Here is a 26,776-nt window from a genome sequence, read left to right as displayed (position 1 = left end):
TGCTGAATTATGTGGCCGATGAGATAAAACAATTTTGGTTAAAGATTGGATTCATTTTCGTACGATGATTAGAGAAAGGCACTACGAGCAAGACTTCCTATAGGGTTGATGCCATTCGAAATAGTTTCAACGCCAAAAAAGCCGTTTTGCTATTTTTAAAAGGTGAATTCTGAACTTATAGATTTTTCAATAATTATTACCTTTGCATTTGAATTTTTATGCATATTTAAATACCATTTTTATATTGTTATTTATGTAACATTGACTTTAGGTACATTTATAATCTTTTTGAGGTGAATATCACCCCACTAGCCACAAATCCTTACACGTTTAGCGACATCTTATTTTAATAGTTCAATTATTTAGTTGCACTTTTTGATATCTCTCAATACATAACTCTATTATTAACTAGGTTATAAAATTTCGTATTGAATGAGAATATATTTGACTGTAATTTCATTTCGATAGTAATTCATGACCGCAGAACACATTTTTGAAAACATTACGTTTGCCACATAATTATGCTGAATTATGTGGCCGATGTGATAAAACAATTTTGGTTGAAGACTGGATCCATTTTCGTACGATGATTAGAGAAAGGAACTACGAGCGAGACTTCTTATAGGTTTGATGCCATTCGAAATAGTTTCATCGACGAAAAAGTCATTTTGCTATTTTTAAAAGGTGAATTCTGAACTTTTAGATTTTTCGATAATTATTACCTTTGCATTTGAATTTCTGTGAATATTTTAATACCATTTTGATACTTGTTATTCATGTAACGTTGAATTTAGGTACATTGAGAATCTTTTTCAGGTTAATATAACCCCACTAGCCATTAATCCTTACATCTTGGTTTAATGGTTTAATTATTTAGTGGCACTTTTTGATATCTTTCAATCCATAACTCTATTATTGTTTTTGTTTTAAAATTTTGTATTGAATGCGAATAAATTTTGCTATAGTTTCGTTTTGATAATAATTCATGGTCATAGAACACATTCTTGAACAAATTACACGTGCCACATAATTATGCTGAATTATGTGGTCGATGTGATAAAACAATTTTGGCTAAAGATTGGATCCATTTTCGCACGATGATTAGAGAAAGGCACTACGAGCAACACTTCCTATAGGGTTGATGCCATTCGAAATAGTTTCAACGCAGAAAAAGTCGTTTTACTATTTTTAAAAGGTGAATTTTGAACTTTCAGATTTTTTGATAATGATTACCTTTGCATTTTAATTTTTATGCATATTTAAATAAAATTTTGATACTTGCTATTTATTTAACATTGACGTTAGGTACATTTAGAATTTTTTTGAGGTGAATATCACCCCACTAGCCACAAATCCTTACACGCTTTGCGACATCTTATTTCAGTGGTTCAATTATTTAGTGGAACTTTTTAATATCTCTCAATCCATAACTCTATTATTGTTTTTCATTTAAAATTTCAAATTAAATGCGAATATATTTGACTATAGTTTTGTTTCGATAAAAATTCATGGCTGCAAAACACATTTTTGAACACATTATGTTTGCCACATAATTATGCTAAATTATGTAGCCAATGTGATAAATCAATTTCGGTTGAAGATTGGATCCATTTTCGCACGATGACTAGAGAAAGGTACTACGAGCAAGACTTCCTAAAGGGTTGCTGCCATTTGAAATAGTTTCAACGTCGAAAATGTCATTTTGCTATTTTTAAAAGGTGAATTTTGAACTTTCAGATTTTTCGATAATTATTACCTTTGAATTTTAATTTTTATGCATATTTAAATACAATTTTGATACTTGTTATTTATGTAACATTGACTTTAGGTACATTTAGAATCTTTTTGAGGTGAATATCACCCCCACTAGCCACAAATCCTTACACGTTTGGGGACATCTTATTTTAATGGTTCAATTATTTAGTGGCACTTTTTGATATCTCTCAATCCATAACCCTATTATTGTTTTTGTTTAAAAATTTCATATTGAATGCGAATATATTTGAATATAATTTCATTTCGATAATAATTCATGGCTGCAAAACACATTTTTGAACACATTACGTTTACCACATAAATATGCTGAATTTTGTGGCCAATGTGATAAATCAAATTCGGTTAAGGAATGGATCCATTTTCGCACGATGACTAGAGAATAGCACTGCGAAAAAGACTCCCTAGAGGGTTGCTCCCATTCGTAACAGTTTCGACGCCGAAAAAGTCGCTTTGTTATTTTTAAAAGGTGAATTTTGAACTTTCAGATTTTACGATAATTATTACCTCTGCATTAAAAATTTTATGCATATTTAAATACCATATTGATACTTTTTATTTATGAAACATTGAATTTAAGTACATTGAGAATCTTTTTGAGGTTAATATCACCCCACTAGCCACAAATCCTTACACGTTTTGCGACATCTTGGTTTAATGGTTCAATTATTTAGTGACACTTTTTGATATCTCTCAATCCATAACTCTATTATTATTTTTGTTTTAAAATTTCGTATTGAATGCGAATATATTTGACTATAGTTTTGTTTCGATAATAATTCATGGCCGCATAACACATTTTTGAACACATTACGTTTGCCACATAATTATGCCGAATTATGTGGTCAATGTGATAAATCAATATCGGTTGAAGATTGGATCCATTTTCGCACGATGACTAGAGAAAGGGCCTACAAGCAAGACTTCCTAAAGTGTTGTTGCCATTCGAAATAGTTTCAACGCCGAAAAAGTCGTTTTGCTATTTTTAAAGGGTGAATTTTGAACTTTCAGATTTTTTGATAATTATTACCTTTGCATTTGAGTTTTTATGTATATTTAAATACCATTTTGATACTCGTTATTTATGTAAAATTGAATTTAGGTACATTAAGAATCTTTTTGAGGTTAATATGACCTCACTAGTCACAAATCCTTACACGTTTTGCGACATATTGGTTTAATGATTCAATTATTTAGTGGCACTTTTTGATATCTCTCAATCCATAACTCTATTATTGTTTTGTTATAAAATTTCGTATTGAATGCGAATATATTTGACTCTAGTTCCGTTTCGGTAATAATTCATGCCCGCGGAACACATTTTTGAGCATATTACGTTTACCACATAATTATGCTGAATTATGTGGCCAATGTGATAAACAATTTCGGTTAAAGATTGGATCCATTTTCGCACGATGACTAGAGAAAGACACTACGATAAAGACTTCCTATAGGGTTGATGCCATTCGAAATAGTTTCAAAGCCGAAAAAGTCGCTTTACTATTTTTAAAAGGTGAATTTTGAACTTGCAAATTTTTCGATAATTATTACCTCTGCATTTAAATTTTTATGCATATTTAAATACCATTTTGATACTTTTTATTTATTTAACATAGAATTTAGGTACATTGATGTAACAACCCCAAAACCGTTTACTAGATATAACTAGCAAGCTATACATTACGTACTACCATGCCAAATCCGCAAGATTAGCTACAACACAACAATATATATATGTATATACGTCTCCCCAAAATCCCAAGGTTAACCCCTTAACCTCAAACTCATGAAGGCCGGCCGAAACCACACGCGCTCAGTGAATCCGAAACTACAAGCGATTCACCACCTTCACCTCCACGACGATAGGGTTAGCCAAAAGTACACGCCCCCAGTGTATCCGCAACCACACGCGATTCACTACCCTAAGTCATCACAACAACGGGAATGTCCGAAACCACACACAACATCGTGAATCTGAAACCACACGCGATTCACTAGTGAAGCCGAAACTACACGAGAATCACAACCCAAATCACCTTAACAACATCAACGGGGTTGACCTACTTTTCAATGTAAATTCGATACGCCCGAGATTCACTACCCCAAGGGTGGTAACCCAAAACGCACAAACGTGCCACGTGGACCCAAAACTCATATATTCCATCATTTCACACACATGTAAAGTGAACCCGAACGCCCAAGGATCACTCTACCCCACCTGCACCCATCCTATGCATACATACGCATATAATATATTTACACTCACCTTAGCGCCTTGATGAATGGAACCAAATAATCCGTAACACGTCAATGGAAAGTACCTATTCCATTTATTACATAACAAACAACACAATTAGGGTGGATTACAAACCAACCCAAATTAACACTTAGTGCAATTTTGACCCAATTGCACTTCTAAGCACAAACCGTGACCAAACTAACCAATAATCACTAACACTAGTGAAAATAGTCCTAATACGCCAATTAGACCAAATCATAAGTGTTAAACACTTATCTTTCTCAAAATCACCTACAAATCCTAATTTTAACCCGTTTCAAAATTAGTCTTCTAAATACACCCAAATGGGTTCCAACACTTCCATAATCACAAACACTAGTGATTATACCTGATTTACAAGCCCTAAATATGGTCAAGTCAATTTCCAACCCAAAACCTACCAACAACAACATTAAACCCGATTACAGATTTTATTTTGAAGTTCAGGGACTGAAGTTGTCTGATCCTGATTCTGATGTAAAATCTGAAAATGCATAAGCATAAGTAGAGTTTTCCTGACACTTTCTGAGAACACTTTCTGGTGACACTTTGTGATGTATTATGATCTCAAAGCAGAGGTGTATATAAAATAGCTTATATTTTACAAGGAAATACTATTAAATATTATACAATTTTACACAAGATATTTATTTATTTATAGAATGGATATACTTAAACCTTGCTACAACACTTATAGGCAGTGTACCTAATCGTACAGTAGTGTAGTTTTTAATAAGTCCGGTTCGTTCCACAGGGAAAATCTTTAAACAAAGCTTAATGCTATATTAGTTTACTTTTATAAAAATACAAATATATATATATATATATAAGTAATATTATTATTATTATAAAGGGGGGTTTTTACAGTTTAATGACCGGTTTGTCGATTTTAAAACTTTAGTCGTAGTTAAAACCAAATGTAAATTATTAAATAAATAAAAGACTAAATTTAAAGCGTAAAGTAAATAACGATAATGAAATTGCGATAAATAAAAGTGCGATAAAATAAACTTGCGATAATTAAAAGTACGATAATTAAAAGTGCAATTAAATACAATAACAATAAAATAAAATGCGATAATTAGAAGTGCAATTAAATATAAAATAAAGGAAATTAAATATGAAATAAAATAATTATGCTTATTTAAACTTCCGTAATCATGATGTTTGACGTGTTGATTTTAGTTTTATGCCCATGGGTTAATTGTCCTTTGTCCTGGATTATTTAATATGTCCGTCTGGTTTTTGTCCATAACAGTCCATCAGTCATAAATATAAAGTGCGAGTATCCTCGTCAAATTATTTTTATACCCGAAGTTAAATATTCCAACTAATTGGGGACTTAAACTGTAACAAGATTTTAATACTTTGTTTAATAATTACACCAGGATGTCGACTGAGTGTAACCCAAGGTTTTAATACTTTGTTATCAATTATACCAAGTGTCCTTGTACATAATTTCACCCCTGTTTTAATTATTCTAGTGGCTATTAATCCATTCTCGTGTCCAGTTAAATGAACGATTATTCGTACATATAAATACCCCGCCCATCGTGTACGATCGAGTGTATATGGTAATTTATGGGTACGTCCAATTATAAATCTTTATATTAACATTAACAAACTATCATTTAGTTAAACAAATATAAAGCCTATTAATAGCCCATAGTCTAATTTCCACAAGTGTCGTTCTTTTGTCCAAACCCCAATTATGGTACAAAGCCCAATTACCCAATTTTAGTAATTAGCCCAACATCATGATTACTTCGGATTAAATAAGCATAATAATAACTTAGCTACGAGACATTAATATAAAAAGGTTGAACATAACTTACAATGATTAAAAATACCGTAGTGTTACACGGACAGAATTTCGACTTACACCCTTACAACATTCGCTAACATACCCTTATTATTAGGATTTAAAATTAAAATTAAAATTAAAATATAAATTATATATATATATTTACGTATATATTGAGAGAGAGATTGAATTTTTTTTTGGATATGAAAATGATCAGAATTCATTTGCTTTTATAGGGAATTGAGTTCAGGGGGTCTCCGCGACTCGCGGCCTTTTCTGCCTTCAAACTCCGCGAGTCGCGGAGTTTGAAATTCCAGCTCACCAATTTTGGAGTCTTTCTTGCCGACGGATTTTTATTATTTATATAATATATAAATAATTATAAGAATTATTTAAATATTATATTATATTTATGTGCATAGTTGACTTGTAATTTTTAGTCCGTTGCGTCGAGCGTTGAGAGTTGACTCTGGTCCCGGTTCCGGATTTTTGAACGTCCTTGCGTATAATTTAATATCTTGTACTTTGCGTTTTGAATCTTGTACTCTTGTAATTTCGAGACGTTTCTTATCAATAATTGGAACCTCTTTGATTGTATTTTGTACTTTTGAGCTTTTTGGTCGTTTGCATCTTCAATTCGTCGAATCTGTCTTTTGTCTTCACCTTTTAATATTTAAACGAATATCACTTGTAAATAGAACAATTGCAACTAAAAGCTTGTCTTTCTTGAGGAATAATGCTATGAAATATATGTTCATTTTTAGCATTATCAAATATTCCCACACTTGAGCGTTGCTTGTCCTCAAGCAATATAGTCTTGAAATACTAGAATCACTTCTTTATTATTCACACTTTGTATATCAGTGATTTCTTTACGGCGGTATAAACAATGGTAGTAACGTTGTGGTTTACAGTCCCATATGACTATAAAAATTTAGATCCTTTAAGGAAATTGGATCTTTATGAAAACATTTGATCTTTTGAAAATTAAATCTAGCTTTTACCCTAGATAAGTTTTCCGGAATAACCCTTCACCGGTGTTTGCAAGTTCTTTTTATGGGTTTGGTGGGTTTCAGATTTGAAAATTTTAGCACAAAACTTGCGGTTTTGTGTCACCCACTTGCTAACCTTGTATTAGGAAAGCAACACGTCCAGTTTACTTGCTCCGTATATTACCTTTCGATAAACTACCGTCCGGTTGTAAAGGAAAGCGTTGAACAAGCAACTGTTAAGGCAATGTCCTCTGACATGCTTTTAATTATGGTCTTTTAACGTGTCGGACACAATTACTATCCTTTGTAGGAGCAATAGTAAAGCTCACCCTTATAATTTTTTCGGTCTGGCACAAGGTCCTGTCTTCGACCATGCTATGCAACCAACGTTCTTACGGTTGACACCCGATTTGGTTCAGGCGACCTAATGAATTCCAGGTGAATTCCTAGGATTTTACGTTCAATGGTAATGAACGCATTGAAAATGGGTATTCAGAAAACAGATCGGTTTATAATTTGATCAAAATATTTTCTCGTTCAAGCTCGAGTTTAGATATCATCGAATTCCATGAGTTTGTAATTCTCAATCTTTAAGGTCAATCTCTAGAATTGAGTAATATCAGTCTTAAAAGCTGATTTTTGATCTTTAAGGAGATTATCCTTTATGGGGATCTGATTCATTAGTCTTATCAAGCTAATTTGCACAGTGCCCCCCATTGTACGAGATAAATCCTTCTCATGGTTAGGATAAATCTGACCACTTGGCGACCCTGTTTAATGCTGAGGTCCGTGGATTTCCTGCTGATTTTAGTGATGACTTTTCTAGGTTTTTCGTCAACCTATAGCTGGTTTGGACGACAACTTCATGACCTAAATCAAGAAGCGCGTTTCTTTTTCAGAAGACTTTACTTCCTTTTAATGATGGAATTGATTCATCGTGTAGATCCATCTCTTCTTTTCTTTCATCGGGCAAAAATTTTTAGATTAGTCCAAAGCAAAAGTATTTTCAGTCATTTGTACAAAAATATGTGATATATGTTTTGAAAAACTTGGTAAATTTTCCCACAATTGGCTTTTATTTTCCTTTTTATTGCCTTTTTGTTCTCCTCTATTCCATTCTTAAATGAATTCTAACATTTTGGTTTGTTTCTCAATTTATGTCATTTCCGAGGTAACAATAATTTCGGTGTTAACACCTAGTTTTATCGTTCATAAATATGTATAAACATGATTTTGAGTAGATTTAGTTGAAAATTTTGAAAAATTTTACTAGAAGTGGGTAGTCAGTATATAAGACTAGGGCTGTTCTTTATTATCAGAGATCACTAGATTCTAATACAACTACTGCTTTACTAGTATTTTTAATGGTAACCAAGTGTATGAAGTAAAAAATATTAAAAATCCGAAAGAATTTAACCCCTTCCCACACTTAAGATCTTGCAATGCCCTCATTTGCAAGAAATCAGTAACAATTTAAATTATTGAGGGTGATTAGCGTAGAAATGATTAAATTTTACCAAAGTTTCCAAACATATTTGTGTTTGCTTGCTGAATGATAAATGGTGCATATCATTTGTTCATTCCGTCTTGTTGTTATTTCACATATATTTTGCATCTTGTCGTCAAAATTAGTTGCTTTTGCTGAACTTAATGCCAGTCTTTGAAAATGCGTTGTTTTACCCTGTTGTGTACATAAGATAAACTGCAAACATATATACATATTTTTGAAGTTTGGTATATTACCCCACATTCAAAAATTATTAAAATCTAATAATAAAATTTAGAAAATTATAAAAACTAATACAAATCCAACATAAGTATTAAATGTATCAACATTACAAATAATAAAATAAAAAAAAACTAAGTAGACTAGGGATGATACTGATACCAGAAGGGGTTCCATGCATAACCATATGTGCTATAAAATTCTTCTCCTGGGTTATACGTAGGATACGGTGGTTGCATCTCTATAGACCAGGGAGGGAATATGGGCGTTGGGGTAGGAATATAGTTTCTACCTATATGTTGGCAATAAGCTATGATTTGGTTTTGATGAACTTGCCAATCTTCAAATGCTCTATGTCTAGCATTTTCATACTCTTGTGAAGCTATAAACCTTTGCATTTCTGCCATTTCATTTCCCCCTCCTACATTACCTTGCTGTTGGTTTCTCTCAACCTGTGGATGTCTACTATTATATCGTACTGCGGCGTTATTTTGCCTCTTCAAAACTTTAGCACCATGGTATAGATTTAAACCTATTGTATCTTGGGGTTCTGGTTCTTCGATTAATAATCCCCCCCGACTTATATCCACATTGAGATATTCAACAATCAAAGTAATAAATATACCACCTCCTATTATGCTATGCGGTCTCATCCCCCTAACCATAGCTGATAAATAATAACCCACACAATATGGTATACTTACAGCGCTTTGTAGGTCTCGAATACACATGTGGTAAAACAAATCCTGTTCATTTACCTTTTCCTTATTCTTACCTCTTTGTGTAATCGAATTAGCTAAAAATCTATGAATTACTCTTAACTCTGCTCTATCTATATCCAAATAAGAGTAATTTCCCCCTTTGAATCGGTGATGGCTAGTCATTTGACTCCATACACCATGCGTATCAAAATTTTCGTCTATCTTTCTACCATTTAGTATCAACCCTCTACAATCGGCAGATGCTAACTCCTCAGGCGTATATATACGTAAGGCCTGAGCCATGTCTAGTAAAGACATGTGTCGCATCGAACCTCCTAACAAAAATCTAATAAAAGATCGATCGGTTAAACTAGCTACCCGATCATTTAACTCTATACTACACAACAATTCTTCACACCATACTTTATATACAGGTCTACGCATGTTGAATAACCGTACCCAATCGTTGAAAGTAGAATTACCATACCTATGTGCAAGTAATTCCCTAATTGGCCCGGCCAATTCTACAGCTTCTAATGGTCCCCATTCTATGAGCCTAGGTACCTCAACAGCTTTAGAATGAAGAGTATGCAATCCTCTTTGGTATTTTGGATAATCTATCCAACGTCTGTCAAATCTCAAGTTCGGGTGCAAATCTTCTAAGTGCATATCAGAAAATTTCATTACTGGATGAGGTATATCTTGCTTGTAGTAGTTATCCACCTCCTATTGGTCTGCATTCTCAGGAGGAGCATTGCGAGCTTGGGATGAAGATTCACCCCTTTCAGTCTGCAAAATACATCAAACACAATTTTTGTGCATCCAGATATGCATTAGTGTCAGCAAAATCATCAATCAAAATAATTACAATAACATGTCCAATTTATATCAAACTTAAGCTCATTTTCATATTTTTATCAAATCTACACTTTTTCAAATAAGCATATACGAAAATGTTCGCCAAGTTCATAAGCATTCAACTGAAATAACATGTCAAAATAATCATTACTAGCAATTAAACAAGTCTCAATTGGCATTATCTCTCAAAAATCAAGTTCATGAATTTAAGATTTGAAAAAGTCCGCTTTAATTCTCAAAATCTTGTTTAGGCTCAAAGTTTGGATCATTTAACTACCTAAACATGTTACACTACTTAATTTAGCAACAATTCATGACAAAAATTGGCCATAACCTGTTTATATCTAAAAGCCCCAAATTGCTCAAGAACACAAACCCTAGATTACTCAAAATTTGAAGTTTAAGGCTTCTAATCATGTTAAATAGCATCAATCTAGGTTATACAAGCATAATACATAAGCAATTTAAGCATAATTACACTAAAAAGCATCAAAATCGAATTGGGTATACAATTGCTCAAGAACACCAATTTTCGGATTAAATGGTGTTTAGGTGTAGAAATTTACCGTTTTACTTGAGTAATTCCTTGATAGCATCCTTCTTAACATGATTTTAGTAAAAGATTTGATGATTAACGGTGAAAAATTATGAATTTGGGAGTGTTTTCTCGGTTTTTTTCGGGTTTTATTTTCGCAGTATTTTTGTGGTGTGGTGTGTGGACTGATCAGTTTACGTTTTTATTTTTTTCTGGGTTTTGGTCCCTCCGCGAGTCGCGGTGTTTGACCCTTCAAACTCCGCGAGTCGCGGGGTTTGATATTTTTTTTTTAAAAAAAAATAAAATCTTAACTTATAAAACAAATATAAAATAAATTCAAAATTTTGTTTTCCTTTGTTATTTAGGACGAGGTCGTTTCGGATCGATGTCCTAGTCCGTCCTTCGACAAAATTTTAAAATTTGTCTTGTTCAAGCGATTGTTTTAAAAGCTTAGATTTTTTGGTTTTTTAATGTTTTTGGCATACTTTAATTCAATAAGATTAAAAATAATGATAATAAAAGTTCTCGTCCCTTCCTCGGATAAAGCAATTTCGGTTCAAAGACCTAGTCTTCAACTTACGACGAATTTTAAAAATCATATTTTTAACTTAGCGAAATAAAGTAAATTATTTGTTTTTAAATTCACACCAAACTTAAATTTAAAATGCATAAAATTCAAAATTAATATTAAAAATTCACACCAAACTTAATTAAAAATTCATATTATAAATTCACACCAAACTTATATTATATTTTTGTTTTCATACAAACTTATATTAAAAATATTAATTTTTTCAAATATTGACAAACTTAAATATATTGATTTTAAAAAGTTTACAATATTAATTTAAGATTTATATATTAATTTTAAAAACAAAGTAAAAATAAAATTAAAAATCTTTTTGGCTTTTATCCCACTTTAATCAATCAAATATTATCAAAAATATGCGCCCCTCTTTTCGGTAAAGTAATTTCGGTTCCATGACCTAATTTAACTCATGAAGAATTTTTGAAATATTTTAAGTTGATTGATTAAAGATATTTATACCTTAAGAATAAACGTTAAATTTAGCATTTATGTAATAAATTTTTGTATGGTATCAATAATTTCGGTCACCAAACCTAATTTTATTTAATATCAATTTAATACTTTATAGCGAACAAATTAGCGTTTATTATCAAAAGGTTAAAAATAAAAATAAAAATAAAAACAAAAAACTGTACAGACTTACCTGTGAGATAGTATTCTTAGTTATACGATCTATCCCATTCATAAGATAGTCGGTTTAATTGGTTTTCCATGGCTACATAGGCGTAACCTCGAGCATTCAGTGTTTTTTCTTCTAAACATATGAACGGTCCGTCTCTGCATAAAGTAACAAATTCGGTATTTGAATAGGTTTGATTATTTGAACATTTACCTCCATGTGACCATTTTCCGCAATTGTGACATCTTTCAAGGTGTCATGCTCTTCTTTTCGCTGCGGATTTTGATTTTGCTTTACCAAATTGTAACTTATTATCTTCGCATCTGGATTCTTTTCTTACTCCGTCCAATCTTTCTCTGATTACTGATACTATTTCACTCAGAAGTGTGTCATTATTACGTTTAGTGATCAAAGCGTGTAGTATTAGACCATGGTTTAGTTCACAGGCAATCTTCATTTCCTAAAAAAAATAAAAATTCAGAATGGGGGGAGAAGACTAGTTCTTTAGGGTCTGCTAGGGAAAGACCATTCGGGTTCCATTTTCGAGAACTACACGAAAACAGAAAATCTAACTCTAACAGAAATACATAAAATCCTTAAAAGACTTTATTCTCCCCACACTTAGTTAGCTGTGGTATCGAAATTGTGATTAACTTCTTTGTTGACTTCCATCGGACTATCTATGTAATGTTTAACTCTGTGACCATTAACTTTAAATTCAATCCCATTTGAATTTATTAATTCTATCGTTCCGTATGGGAAAACTCTTTTGACTATGAATGGTCCAGACCATCTTGATTTCAATTTTCCAGGAAATAGCTTGAATCGTGAATTGAAAAGAAGAACTCTGTCTCCTTCTTTAAATTCTTTTAAACTTCTGATTCTTTTATCATGCCATTTCTTTGTTCTTTCCTTATAGATTAACGAATTTTCGTATGCTTCATGTCTTAATTCTTCTAATTCGTTTAGTTGACTTAATCGTAGACGTCCGGCTTCATGTAAATCAAGATTACATGTCTTCAAAGCCCAAAATGCTTTGTGTTCAATTTCTACTGGAAGATGACATGCTTTTCCGTAAACGAGTCTAAAAGGTATGGTTCCAATTGGAGTTTTGTAGGCTGTTCTAAAATCCCAGAGTGCATCCTCCAATTTAATGGACCATTCCTTCGGATTTGATCCTACGATTTTCTCTAGAATACGTTTTAAAGCTCGGTTGGTATTTTCAACTTGTCCACTTGTTTGTGGATGATAAGCAGTGGAGATTTTATGAGTTACTCCATATCTTTTAAGAACTTTCTCAAGTTGATTATTACAGAAATGAGTACCCCAATCACTTATTAAAGCTTTCGGTGTTCCAAACCTTGCAAAAAGACGTTTTAAAAAGTTGACTACAACTCGTGCATCATTAGTTGGGAGAGCTTGTGCTTCCGCCCATTTAGATACATAATCAATGGCAACGAGAATGTAGAGATTATTATGAGATTTTGGAAATGGACCCATAAAGTCAATACCCTAAATGTCAAATACTTCACATACTTGAATGACATTTTGTGGCATTTCATCACGTTGACTTATTTTTTCGGCCCTTTGACAAGCATCACAGGATTTGCAAAGAAGGTGTGCGTCTTTGTAAATTGTAGGCCAATAGAATCCAGCTTCATAAACTTTTCTTGCTGTTAATTGAGGCCCATAATGCCCTCCTGTTGGTCCTGTGTGACAATGGTTTAAGATTTTACTAGCTTCATTTCCAAATACACATCGGCGTATTATTCCATCGGGACAACTTTTAAACAAATGTGGATCTTCCCAGAAATAGTGCTTTATATCACTGAAGAATTTCTTTCGTTTTTGGTATGATAATCCTTTTTCAAGGTATCCACAAACTAAGTAGTTTGCATAGTCTGCAAACCATGGGATTTCATTATAATCTATCTTCAATAGATATTCATCAGGAAAGTTGTCTTGTATGGCCGATTCATTTAGAACTTCTAATTCGGGATTTTCAAGACGAGAAAGATGATCAGCGACGAGATTTTCTGCTCCTTTTTTATCTCGGATTTCAATATCGAATTCTTGTAAGAGTAAGATCCAACGGATTAATCTTGGTTTGGCATCTTGTTTTGAAAATAGGTATCTAAGAGCAGAATGGTCGGTATAGACCACCGTTTTAGCTAGAACGAGATATGATCGAAATTTTTCAAAAGCAAAGACAATAGCAAGGAGTTCTTTTTCAGTAGTTGTATAATTTGTTTGTGCTCCTTGTAACGTCTTACTAGCATAATATATAGGTTGAAATCGTTTTTCAATCCTTTGTCCTAAAACGGCTCCCATTGCAAAATCACTTGCATCGCACATTAGTTCAAACGGTAGATTCCAATTTGGTGTTATCATGATCGGTGCATTAGTGAGTTTTTCTTTAAGAATATTAAAAGATTTGATACATTCATCTGAAAAGATGAATGGAGCATCCTTTTTCTAGGAGTTTATTCATAGGAGTGGCAATTTTAGAAAAATCTTTTATGAAACGTCGGTAAAAACCGGCATGCCCTAGAAAACTCCTAACTCCTCTAACATTGGTGGGATGTGGAAGTTTAGCAATTACATCTACTTTAGCTCTATCCAATTCAATTCCTTCCTTTGAAATTTTATGACCAAGAACGATGCTTTCTTTAACCATGAAATGGCATTTCTCCCAATTAAGTACTAGATTTGATTGTTCGCATCTAATAAGCATTCGTTTCAGATTAACTAGACATGATTCAAATATATCACCGAAGACTGAAAAGTCATCCATGAAAACTTCCATGCATTCTTCTATCATGTCATGAAAAATCGCCATCATACACCTTTGAAAGGTTGCAGGGGCGTTGCAAAGTCCAAATGGCATGCGTTTATAAGCAAAAGTACCATAAGAGCACGTGAATGTGGTTTTCTCTTGGTCCTCGGGTGCTATTGGAATTTGAAAATATCCGGAAAATCCATCAAGAAAACAATAGTAACTATTTCCGGCTAGCCTTTCCAACATTTGATCAATAAAAGGTAAGGGAAAGTGATCTTTTCTGGTGGTGTCATTTAATTTTCTATAATCAATACACACACGCCATCCTGTTACAGTCCTAGTAGGAATAAGCTCATTTTTCTCATTTGTAATGACAGTCATGCCACCCTTCTTAGGCACGCATTGAACTGGGCTTACCCATGGACTATCAGAGATTGGATAAATTAAACCTGCATCTAGCAGTTTAATAATCTCTTTCTTAACTACATCTTGCATATTAGGATTTAGTCTTCGTTGGCGTTGCACATACGTTTTATGACCTTCTTCCATAAGGATTTTATGTGTGCAATACGAAGGACTTATTCCTTTAATATCATGAATCTTCCATGCAATGGCAGGTTTATGAGCTTTCAACACAGAAATGAGTTGTGATTTCTCTTTTTCAGTAAGAGAAGACGATATTATTACAGGTAATTCAGATTCACCATGTAAATAAGCGTATTCCAAATGGTTTGGAAGTGGCTTTAACTCTAATTTCGGAGGTTCTTCTATCAATGATTTATATCGATATCTGTCTTCTTCTTTTAGCATTTGAATTTCTTCTGTTGTTGGTTCATATCCATTAGCTATAAGTTTAGCTAACATTTCAACTTCATCAATTGGTTCATTACCTTCTCCTAAAGAACATTCTCCTGTTCCTTGTAATTCTGGAAATTCTTCTAATAATTCTGCATGTGAGTCTATAGTTTGAATATAATAACATGTATCATCTGCAGATTGCAGTTGTTGCATTGCTCTATCAACTGAAAAGGTAACACTCTCATCCTCTATACTTAGGGTCAATTTTTTACCAAACACGTCTATCATTGCTTTAGCCGTGTTTAAGAATGGTCTTCCTAATATGAGAGGAACTTGAGAATCTTCTTCCATGTCCAGAACAACAAAATCTACTGGAAATACTAAAGTACCAACTTTAACTAGCATGTTCTCCATTATCCCTCTAGGATATTTTAGTGATCTATCGGCTAGTTGTATGCTTATTCTTGTTGGTTTCAATTCTCCAAGGTCTAGTTTAGTATATAGTGAAAACGGCATTAAATTTATACTAGCACCTAAGTCTGCCAATGCTTCTATTGAACTAAGACTACCCAGAAAACATGGAATTGTGAAACTTCCTGGATCAGATAGTTTTTCTGGTATCTTATTCAACAGCACTAGTGAACAATTAGCATTCATAGTAACGGCCGAGAGTTCTTCCATTTTCTTTCTATTTGAGATTAGATCTTTCAAGAATTTAGCATATCTAGGCATTCCTGAAATCACATCAATGAAAGGAAGATTTACATTTATCTATTTAAACATATCCAAGAATTTGGATTGCTCGGCTTCAAGTTTCTCTTTCTTCATTTTACTCGGGTAAGGAAGTGGTGGTTGGTATGGTTTAACATAAGGTTTAGCCTTAACTGTGTTATCTTCGTTAACCTTCTCAACTACCGGTTCTTTTTCCTTATCTTGTTCAGGTTGTGGTTCTTGTGGAGTAGGAATAGTTTCATCAGAAGTTACAGGTATTTCAGGTGATTTAAGTGTTGTACCACTTCTTGTGGTAATAGCTTTAGCTGTTTCATTCCGGGGGTTAGCATTTGTATCACTAGGTAAACTTCCCGATTTTCTTTCACCTATTAACCTTGCTAGGTTACTTACTTCTTGTTCCAAGTTTTGAATAGAAGCTTGTTGATTTCTAAATGCTTGAGCATTTTGTTCATTAGTTTGTTTCTGAGATGTGAAAAACTGCGTTTGAGTTTCAACTAGCTTCGTCATCATATCTTCTAAATTTGGCTTTTTATCATCGGTTTGTTGTGGTGGTTTGTTTTGAAAATTAGGTCTTTGCTGGTTGTAAGTATTATTGGATACTTGTTGATTGCTAAGACCTTGTTGGTTGTTGTATGGAATATTTCGATTATAATTCTGGTTTTGATTGTAAATCGGTCTTGGCGGTTGATAATTATTCTGATAATTATTTCCAGGCCTTTGGTTTATGTATGAAATATTCTCTCTTTGTTTCATTGTTAATTCAATACTGAGACAATCTTTTGTCAAATGTGGTCCTCCACACTGCTCACAACTAATTCGTATTGAGTGAATATCTTTAGTCATCTTTTCCATTCGTCTCTCAACAACATCTATCTTTGTGGAAATGGAATCTAAGTCATGGCTAGAATCAGCTCTAGCTGCTTTAGATGATCTAACGATATCTTTTTCTTGGTGCCACTCATGTGAGTGGGAAGCAGTGTTATCAATAATTTTGTAAGCATCAGTTTCTGTTTTCTTCATAATAGAACCACCAGCTGCTATATCTATGTCCTTCCTTGTAGTGATGTCGCATCCTTGGTAGAATATTTGTACTATTTGACAGGTGTCTAAACCATGTTGCGGACATCCTCTTAATAATTTTCCAAATCTGGTCCATGCCTCATATAGAGTTTCATTCGGTTTCTGTGTGAATGTAACAATTTCTGCTTGAAGTCTTACGGCTTTAGATGCAGGAAAGAATTGTTTAAGAAATTTTTCAACTAAAACGTCCCATGTATCGATCGCCCCTTCAGGTAACGATTCCAACCAATCTTTGGCTTCTCCCTTTAAAGTCCAGGGAAATAACATGAGATATATCTGTTCATCCTCCACTTCTCTTATTTTAAATAGTGTGCAGATCCTATTAAAGGTACGAAGATGTTCATTTGTATCTTCCTTCGGCGCACCACTAAATTGGCATTGATTAGTCACCATGTGTAGAATTTGTCCTTTGATTTCATAATCTGGCGCATTAATGTCTGGATGAGTAATTGCGTAACCTTGGCCAGTACGTTTAGCTCTCATTCGGTCTTCCATACTTAAAGGTTCTAGATTCTCCATAATTGAATTTGTTGAATCTGAATCACTAGAGGATTCTGATTTAATGGTTCGTTCCTCAACAATCTCTGTTTGAATGATTGGTGGTTCCAGAGTAAAATTTAATGGTTCAGGATCTATGAATCGTCCTTGAATATTCTCCGGATTCTCAATTGTGAGGTCGGGTTCAAAAAATGGATTATCGGAAATTTGAATTGGAGTACTTGGTCGACTGGATAACGATTCTAAAGAAAAATCAACGGCGGTAATATTTGCTAAATGTCTTGATCGAGTTATAGGTGGTGAACGTACAAAAGGTGGTGAACGTATTGCTCGGTGCATTCACTGAATATCCTATTAGTTTTTAAAAAGGAAAGAAAAATTATATAAGTTATCCAATTAATAGACTTTTCTGATTTTGCCCACGTTTCGAATAGCCAAAAGATGCAGCAGAGGGGCTGGATTCGTTTGGTCTCAATATAATTGAGGACTGTTTGGCTCCAATAACCCGGTCCACATACAAATCCAACTATTACTACGAACCAGAAAATTTTGATGTCTATCAATTTAACCACTTAAAATAAATTTTCGTAATTTAAAGAAATTTAGATAAGAAATAGAATAAAAATCTATGTCCTAAAACTAGAATAGCGAGAAATAAGAAAGAAAAAGAGCGTATCGGAAAAAGATCGAAAAAATAAAAATAAGAAAGAAAAAGAGTGACTTATAGAACTTAAAAACACTCAACTAACCCAACCTTATTACTATCACTAACTTAAAATTATAATCGCAAATTGAGATTACTAATTGGAATGATAATTGATACATAGGTAAAAGGCGTCTAAAAATATTAAAGCTTACAAGTAAAACTATATCCCAAATGGCAATAACTTAAAAAAAAAACTAAAACTTAAAAAGGCGTCGCAAAATTCTAAAGCACCTAGATCTTAGTCTAAAGAAAAAGCACTTAAGGGATTTTACGGCAAAGCCTAAAAATCTAGAAATAAAAATATAACTATAGCAAAAACTAAGTTTAACACTAAAAACTAGCGAAAAACACAAATATTACGCTAAAACAATTAAAAAGGGATAAAATATAAAAATATACAAAAAGTTGTAAAAAGTACAATTTTTATAAAAATATTATTTTTATAATATTTATTTATTAAAACTATTAATTTTACATTAATTAAACTAATTTAACTAAATATATAAATTAAATAAAAAGAAACTTAAAACTAATTATAATAATAATAAGTAATTAGGGTTAATAATAATAATAATTAATAATTACCCCGTATTTAATGCCTGATTAGGGTTTCTGTCGGCGTGTCAGAGTGGCTCCGCAAGTCGCGGTATTCGAAGCTGCAAATTCCGCGAGTCGCGGGGTTCCAAATTTCAGATGACAGGTTGATTAAAATTCGACGCGTTTTACTTTTTTTTTCGGTTTTTGCTTTTATATTTTAAATAAACACAAAATATTTAAATAAAACTTATATTTTTATAAAATAAAAATAAAGAAACTTTATAAAACTTAAATATTTAACAAAATCTTAAAAATATTTATATTTTTGTTTTTCTTTTTATATTTTCGAATAATTAAAAAAACGTATTTTTACAAAAGCGTATTTTAATAAAAGTAAACTAAAAATAATTTTTTTTTTTTTAAAATTTAGCGTTACGCTTCCGGCTTTTAAGCTAGATTGTCCCCGGCAGCGGCGCCAAAAATAACTTGATGTCAAAGCAGAGGTGTATATAAAATAGCTTATATTTTACAAAGAAATACCATTAAATATTATACAATTTTACACAAGATATTTATTTATTTATAGAATGGATATACTTAAACCTTGCTACAACACTTATAGGCAGTGTACCTAATCGTACAGTAGTGTAGTTTTTAATAAGTCCGGTTCGTTCCACAGAGAAAATCTTTAAACAAAGCTTAACGCTATATTAGTTTACTTTTATAAAAATACAAATATATATATAAGTAATATTATTATTATAAAGGGGGGTTTTTACCGTTTAATGACCGGTTTGTCGATTTTAAAACTTTAGTCGCAGTTAAAACCAAATGTAAAATATTAAATAAATAAAAGACTAAATTTAAAGCGTAAAGTAAATAACGATAATGAAATTGCGATAAATAAAAGTGCGATAAAATAAACTTGCGATAATTAAAAGTACGATAATTAAAAGTGCAATTAAATACAATAACAATAAAATAAAATGCGATAATTAGAAGTGCAATTAAATATAAAATAAAGGAAATTAAATATGAAATAAAATAATTATGCTTATTTAAACTTCCGTAATCATGATGTTTGACGTGTTGATTTTAGTTTTATGCTCATGGGTTAATTGTCCTTTGTCTTGGATTATTTAATATGTCCGTCTGGTTTTTGTCCATAACAGTCCATCAGTCATAAATATAAAGTGCGAGTATCCTCGTCAAATTATTCTTATACCCGAAGTTAAATATTCCAACTAATTGGGGACTTAAACTGTAACAAGATTTTAATACTTTGTTTAATAATTACACCAGGATGTCGACTGAGTGTAACCCAAGGTTTTAATACTTTGTTATCAATTATACCAAGTGTCCTTGTACATAATTTCACCCCTGTTTTAATTATTCTAGTGGCTATTAATCCATTCCCGTGTCCGGTTAAATGAACGATTATTCGTACATATAAATACCCCGAACATCGTGTCCGATCGAGTGTATATGGTAATTTATGGGTACGTCCAATTATAAATCTTTATATTAACATTAACAAACTATCATTTAGTTAAACAAATATAAAGCCCATTAATAGCCCATAGTCTAATTTCCACAAGTGTCGTTCTTTTGTCCAAACCCCAATTATGGTACAAAGCCCAATTACCCAATTTTAGTAATTAGCCCAACATCATGATTACTTCGGATTAAATAAGAATAATAATAACTTAGCTACGAGACATTAATGTAAAAAGGTTGAACATAACTTACAATGATTAAAAATAGCGTAGTGTTACACGGACAGAATTTCGACTTACACTCTTACAACATTCGCTAACATACCCTTATTATTAGGATTTAAAATTAAAATTAAAATTAAAATATAAATTATATATATATATATATATATATATATATATATATATATATATATATATATATATATATATATATATATATATATATATATATATATATATATATATATATATATATATATATTTACGTATATATTGAGAGAGAGATTGAATTTTTTTTAGGATATGAAAATGATCAGAATTCGTTTGCTTTTATAGGGAATTGAGTTCAGGGGGTCTCCGCGACTCGCGGCCTTTTCTGCCTTCAAACTCCGCGAGTCGCGGAGTTTGAAATTCCAGCTCACCAACTTTGGAGTCTTTCTTGCCAACGGATTTTTATTATTTATATAATATATAAATAATTATAAGAATTATTTAAATATTATATTATATTTATGTGCATAGTTGACTTGTAATTTTTAGTCCGGTGCGTCGAGCGTTGAGAGTTGACTCTGGTCCCGGTTCCGGATTTTTGAACGTCCTTGCGTACAATTTAATATCTTGTACTTTGCGTTTTGAATCTTGTACTCTTGTAATTTCGAGACGTTTCTTATCAATAATTGGAACCTCTTTGATTGTATTTTGTACTTTTGAGCTTTTTGGTCGTTTGCGTCTTCAATTCGTCGAATCTGTCTTTTGTCTTCACCTTTTAATATTTAAATGAATATCACTTGTAAATAGAACAATTGCAACTAAAAGCTTGTCTTTCTTGTGGAATAATGCTATGAAATATATGTTCATTTTTAGCATTATCATATTAAAATTCAGGGTTTTACAACTCTCCCCCACTTAAACTAGATCGTGTCCTCGTTATCTAAACCTCATCGCGAACAAGGAAAGTTTCTTCAACATATTGAGTTCTCACACAACTCTACACCCCCTTGATGCCACCATTGCATCCTATCGGTCACACTTTCTCGCCACGTAACGTTCCAATCACACAACTATCCTCCATGATTCTTTGGCACACTCTAGAGTATCCTCACCAACCGTCAACTAATTTGAGTCATCCACACCACGCACAGGGTGATGGAGTTTCCCACATGCTCCTCGGCGACTCCAACCGACACGCAACCTTACACGACTCCCAACTCGTCCACCATTACCATGTGAACATCGTTTCGATCGTTCATTAAGGATGGTCTTGTCACTTCTCGCACGTACAAGTCCTCAATACTCTAAAGAACTTACTCTTGAACACGCTCTACACTAACATATCTCTACACGAGACAGTCAAAATCAATACTCTACATCCCGAGTTCGCTCACCAAATGGGATGACTTCCAACAAACCGCTCGAACATGCCTACCAAACCGAGGCAATACCGTACCCTCCAGGTACATACTCCCCCACTTAGGGTTTTAAACCTATACTTTCAATGCCAAGATGATAACATTTTGCGGAATTTCAGAATTCCACAACACACATGACCGGTCTCGGCGTCGGTCATACTCAACAATTCTTCGCGGGCTTACAACAAGGTACTCGAACCTTGACCTTTCAAATCGGTCAAACGTTAACGCCCGCTAAACACCATGATAACCACAGTTGTATCTTCGGGTTTCTCACCGGTACGCAAGTACAAGGTAACCACACCATCGGAGTGAAGCATTTCACTAGCAGGTATAAGGAGACACCTGAGGCAGTGTTATGCAACTCGCATCACTACCATCGAGTCTCAAGAGCTCGACCCTTACGGGGTCTACTCTCGGTGTCACACGTCACCTGACTACTCAAAGTCACACAAATCCAACGAACCTTACGGCCCAACACCCATAACTTTCTAGCGACACCCGCCAGTCACCATACACATAGGTCGCATAGATAGCCTAGAAATCCTTCCACTCATCACTAAGGTGATGCTTGGAAACACCAAGACTTACACCCTTTCCAATTTCATCATAACCATTAACACGGTTACTCTCACATCAAATCTAGTCAACAACCATGACTCTACTCGCACACTTACGTGGTTGGCGAAAGCGCCTCCCAAAATGGCACTACCACGTATACACACAAGGAAAAGTGGTCGACAAAGAGTGTACAACACTCACCACATAACTCACACTCAAAAGTGGCCGACGAAGAGTGAATAACACTCGCCACATACACATCAAACTGTAATCGTGGTCAACGAAGAGTGAAATCTCACGGGATCACTCACCACACTATATCAACTGGCTAACGAAGAGAGAATCCTTACGCCAGGAAGTCACTCGCCACCTCACTCACAACCAGCATCAAGACACAACACTCTAGATAAGACGATCACACGTCACGTACCCTTGTAAGGTGATAAAACACCTGGTACACACTAACCCAATAACACACGCACACAAGGGAACGGTACTCGCACAATGACCGCTGGCACTCGCACAATGACCGAAAGTGTACATACGTCTTATAACACTAACCCCTAGGTGGTATCAAACTCGCAAACTTAAACCCACCTTACTCGCCCATGCACACATGATGATATGGTATCGAACGCTCGAACTTTAAACCCATATCACATGCCAACCCGATGTGGTACCGAACACGAGAACTTAAACCCACATCGCATCCACGCTCTTTCGGCCTCAATTACTCAACGAGTAGTGTAACATCGCACCCTGATACACTATAGTGAATCATGACGGATACCACTAACCGTCAACACACGCTCTTTTGGCCTCGATCACAACGAGTAGTGTAACATCGCGCCCTGCTACACTATAGTGAACCCTGATGGATAGCACTAACCAACACCACAAGTACAGTATATGTAGAGACCCGTCCTAATCCATCCGGACGAAGTCCATATCGATTATAAACGATTCACAATAGTTGATTTCATCGCGAGGTACTTGACCTCTATATGATACATTATACAAACATTGCATTCGTTTTTGAAAAGACAATCTTTCATTACATCGAAAGTTGACGGCATGCATACCATTTCATTATATATCCAAATATAATTGACTTAATAATAATCTTGATGAACTCAACGACTCGAATGCAACGTCTTTTGAAATATGTCATGAATGACTCTAAGTAATATCTCTAAAATGAGCAAATGCACAGTGGAAGATTTCTTTCGTACCAGAGAATAAACATGCTTTAAAGTGTCAACCAAAAGGTTGGTGAGTTCATTAGTTTATCATAATCATTCATTTTCATCATTTTAATAGACCACAAGAATTTCATTTCCAGTTCTCATAAATATACGTCCCATGTATAGAGAAAAAAATCATTCATATGGTGAACACCTGGTAACCGACATTAACAAGATGCATATAAGAATATCCCCTATCATTCCGGGAAATCCTTCGGACATGATAAAACAACATCGAAGTACTAAAGCATCCGCAACCATGGATGGGGTTCGTTAGGCCCAATAGATTTATCTTTAGGATTCGCATCAATTAGTAGATCAGTTTACTAATTCTTAGGTTACCAAGCAAAAAGGGGCATATTCGGCTTCGATCATTCAACCATATAATGTAGTTTCGATTACTTGTGTCTATTTCATAAAACATTTATAAAAGCGCATGTATTCTCAGTCCCAAAAATATATATTGCAAAAGTATTTAAAAAGGGAGCAAATGAAACACACTCTACAATATTTTGTAGTAAAAATATTCATACGACGAAACTGAACAATGCAGGGTTGACCTCGGATTCACGAACCTATATCAGTAATATATATCAAATAATGTAATGAACCTATAGTATTAATTAAACAAATATTAATTATATAATATTTTTACTTATTTAAATTAGTAATATATATGATAAACAACTAATTAGTATTTATTATTAAGTTATCTTTATAAATTTTATTAATATAAATATGTTTAAGTATTCAAAATTTTAATATCCTAATATTTTTAAATCAATTCAATTTATAATAAACATACTTATATACAAACGTATTTAATTTAATTTTTAGCAAAAATTTATACCTTTTAATAAAAGAAAATTATAATCAATATATGTAAAATATATTTATTATATTTATTAATAACACCTATATGTATTGATCATATATAAAAATATATATATTTTTCATTTAAACCATGTTCTTGTATATATATATATATATATATATATATATATATATATATATATATATATATATATATATATATATATATATATATATATATATATATATATATATATATATATATATATATATATATATATATATATGGAGAGTTTACTTATACATATACCTATCGTTTTAAATAACAATCTTTACTCCATTACATACAAATACTTCTAAGTACGTCGTGTTAATATCTATTTATATGTCCATAAGATTATCTTAATATATCATAATCTTAATCATACATAATATAATCATAATAATAACAACAACAACAACAACAACAATACTAATAATAATAATAATAATAATAATAATAATAATAATAATAATAATAATAATAATAATAATAATAATAATAATAATAATAATAATAAAAATAATTAAAAATAATAATAATAATAATAATAATAATAATAATAATAATAATAATAATAATAATAATATTAATAATAATAATAATAATAAGAAATAAATGATTATACCCTTAAAAATCTCCTCTAAAAAGAATTGCCCATGACGAGGCTCGAACCCAGGAGCTCTCGCATACCTGCTAACACCAAAGACCATTACTCCGTATATTTTTTCCTGACTTAAATCCCATCGATATAAATATGACCCGTATTTTCGTTTTCAAGCCCAACCGAATTTTGTATTAACTCGGCCCAATGGAAAAAACACGGCCCAACAGAGAACAAGCCCAACAGCAACCTTTTAGAATTAGAAAAAAATAAGCAACTGGCTAGGTTCGATCCTAGGACCTCTCGCTCATCATCCCATCTCCTAAACCATCGAGCTACTGGCTCACATCTGTATCATATAAATCTTAAATATATTTAGCTATGACTATTTATCATCTTCTTACTAGCATCACCACAATCATCATCTTATCAACATCATAGTAACCGTAATCTTCATCATCATCATACTTTATATTTGTAGTGACCCGAACTTTTCCATGTTTATATATATTAATTGAGATTGATATTTACATGATTAAATGTTTCCAACATGTTAAGCAATCAAACTTGTTAAGACTTGATTAATTGAAATATGTTTCATATAGACAATTGACCACCCAAGTTGACCGGTGATTCACGAACGTTAAAATTTGTAAAAACTATATGATGACATATATATGGATATATATATAGTTAACATGATACTATGATAAGTAAACATATTATTAAGTATATTAACAATGAACTACATATGTAAAAACAAGACTACTAACTTAATGATTTTTAAACGAGACATATATGTAACGATTATCGTTGTAAAGACATTTAATGTATATATATCATATTAAGAGATATTCATACATGATAATATCATGATAATATAATAATTTAAAATCTCATTTGATATTATAAACATTGGGTTAACAACATTTAACAAGATCGTTAACCTAAAGGTTTCAAAACAACACTTACATGTAACGACTAACGATGACTTAACGACTCAGTTAAAATGTATATACATGTAGTGTTTTAATATGTATTTATACACTTTTGAAAGACTTCAATACACTTATCAAAATACTTATACTTAACAAAAATGCTTACAATTACATCCTCGTTCAATTTCATCAACAATTCTACTCGTATGCACCCGTATTCGTACTCGTACAATACACAGCTTTTAGATGTATGTACTATTGGTATATACACTCCAATGATCAGCTCTTAGCAGCCCATGTGAGTCACCTAACACATGTGGGAACCATCATTTGGCAACTAGCATGAAATATCTCATAAAATTACAAAAATATGAGTAATCATTCATGACTTATTTACATGAAAACAAAATTACATATCCTTTATATCTAATCCATACACCAACG

This window comes from Rutidosis leptorrhynchoides, chromosome 7 (genome assembly GCF_046630445.1).
Source record: "Rutidosis leptorrhynchoides isolate AG116_Rl617_1_P2 chromosome 7, CSIRO_AGI_Rlap_v1, whole genome shotgun sequence".
NCBI classification, from domain to species: Eukaryota; Viridiplantae; Streptophyta; class Magnoliopsida; order Asterales; family Asteraceae; genus Rutidosis; species Rutidosis leptorrhynchoides.
This window is presented reverse-complemented; position numbering follows the sequence as displayed.